The 2,500-nt window shown below is 38.3% G+C and overlaps 1 protein-coding gene across 1 annotated transcript in view; it reads left to right on the top strand.

Moving 5' to 3' along the window:
* Positions 1-58: 58 nt before the first annotated feature.
* Positions 59-2,500, top strand: part of LOC308379012 (sodium channel protein type 4 subunit alpha B-like) — a 63,548-nt gene continuing 61,106 nt past the window's right edge. The window contains exon 1 of the mRNA XM_080856053.1: positions 59-195. The gene's annotated coding sequence lies outside the window, so the exon portion shown is untranslated. The remainder of the gene's footprint in view (positions 196-2,500) is intronic.

Below are 2,500 nucleotides of genomic sequence, written 5' to 3'. Positions count from 1 at the left end.
GGCGAAGTGATGATCCAAATCCTACCTGTGACAGATCTCAGGTTTCATTCAAGACGCTCATGCGTAAGCAACAGCTGTCCTGCCGCGGGGACAGACCGTGAGAGAGGGGGGAAAGTTCTCAGCGAAGGCTTGAAAGAAGACCAACGACCCGACTCACTTCTGGGTTCTTTGGAAATCACTTTTTGACTGGACAAGGTAACAGACAGCAAGTTCACCGTTTGTGGTGTAGTGGTTTTTCCTTTTTTTTTAGCGCGCTCTGGGGGTCTCGAGCCAAAGCATGCGTTGTGTTTGAAGTGTGTGTGGGCGGCAAGAGTGCTCGAGGAGTTGAGTTTGGAGCAGTGGGTCTTCGGTTCTTGAACTTCACGTTGTCAATGTCAGTGTAATGGTTAGCCTCACGCTATTTGAGTATAGCCAGTGTGTCTCCCGCTGTAGGAGCAATTTGATTTCTAAAAGTAACCTTTCTGAACACCTGCACAATTTTTAATCCATGATCATTAAACCAGTTCCACTTCAACAACAGCTGTCTGTTCACAAGTACAACACTGTCACCTGTAAACCTGGCCACAGACTGTCAGAAGGGGAACTCGAACGATACACGGAGAGTTGTCTTCCCTTAATTAATCTCGACTGACAATTTGTATTCATATAAAACCCTGATTTATGTTCTGTAGCCTATACTGGATATGTAAGACATCGTATATATTTTATTATATCTAATCCATTAGCCTACTTTGAAGGAATTTTCGGTCAGCAAACTATTTTAATGTTGCTTCTGAATATTTTCGTAATGTTGCTTCTGAATATTTGTTATGTTGCTTCTGAATATTCTGCATGCGAATGGTCAGAACACAGCAGCACACTGGCCAGACGACTGAGATGATCTTCTCGAAGTTTCATTCGTGACGGACAGCAAATCATGCAAATGCAGTAGGCCTACATCTTAAGTGAAACAGGGCAAAACAATGACAATAACACCAGGACCAGCACCTGCAGAGATGCGATCTGGAGAAATAGCGAGCTCGGCAAGTCCGCATGCTTGAAAGCTTACCCACGGTTATTGCATAGAGCGCCAATTGCATAAGCTGCGAGTCAAACATGCTGACAATATACATGGAATGGCGTACTTCAAGCAGCCGCTGCAAGGATAGAAACAGATGACAAATTGCCTGGAACTTTAAGAAGAAATTTTGTAAAACATTTGGTGAATTTACATTTTCAATTAAAATGAAATGTTCATGCACAGTACAATAACTGTCCTTGTAGCCTGTAATATTAATATTATGGTATCTGTGATATTCTTGATGAGTAATCAGGGCTTATCGTCAACATAATATTTTTTTATATTAACTTGAGTTTGAATTATTTTCATTTCAAGGAAAAGGAAAGCTCAAGGAAAACTCAGAGGCACATTTACTTTTTTTCTGCCATATCATTAGCAACCTGTAATTTATCAATACATTAAGCCTACAATCATTAAGAAAAAACACTTTTTATGAATAATTAGCTATTCCGTTTCTTCTTTTTTTGAGGTATTGAAATATTAAGTGTATTCAGATTTCTGAAAAGCATTTCATGTACTATTAAATTTGCAAAAATATATTGGAACATGATTAGAAATCAAGGCACTCGAATGGATCTGAAAAAAGGTACAAATGCTCAAGTTGTACACGATCAGGGTACAAGCACTGTACCTTTACCATTGCTACCAACTATTTAACATGTTAAAACGTTTCAGTTAGAATTTGAGGGGTGCAACCACTAATCTTTCCATTAAAATTCCATTGCGCCATTTGTAGCCGGTGCCAATGACATCATGTCATTGTTTTTCTCTCTTCTTTTTAATTGTTTTTACATCTTTAGAGACCTAGGATGGACCAGTAGGAAGGTCTAGTAGGATCCATGACTTGCATGTTGCACTCGATGAGTGTGCATGATCTGAGTCTGTGAGTTATTCACACCCACAGCTTCATGTCCCTGGAAGAACAGTTTCACAAGTTTTGTCATGCCTAGTTTAATTAATCTGGTAGGAAAATAAATAAATGGTCCACTTATTCAACATTAGTGAATATTATGAAATCAACATTATTAGCTTATTATGTCCATCCATATTAGTGCTTGTGTGTTTTCTTTATTTTCTGCAAAAATAATGAACACAAATGCCTCCACACATGCAAATATCAACTGAGCAGTGGGCATAGTATGGGTAAAAACACAAAAATAGATTGAATTGTCAACATATTGATTGTAGAAATACATTGTATTAAGAAACTGCATCAAAATTACAATACATTGCATTAATGTGGACATATAACTGATTGATGGATTCTTAAAAAGGCTAACAGACCTTTTTTTTCTTTATTATTCTGAAATCATTTTTCAACCTTTGTCTTGCTCAATGTCAACCATCTTCATAGATGCAGTGGGCAACACATCCCTGAACATGGCCGTGGGGATGGGGATTGTTAAAAGACGAAGAAAAAATCCTGTTCAAGGGCACTTC

Source organism: Sprattus sprattus, assembly GCF_963457725.1.
Source record: "Sprattus sprattus genome assembly, chromosome: 18".
Lineage (NCBI taxonomy): Eukaryota > Metazoa > Chordata > Actinopteri > Clupeiformes > Clupeidae > Sprattus > Sprattus sprattus.
The sequence above is the reverse complement of the archived record's forward strand: the minus strand, read 5'-3'. Positions and strand labels throughout refer to the sequence as shown.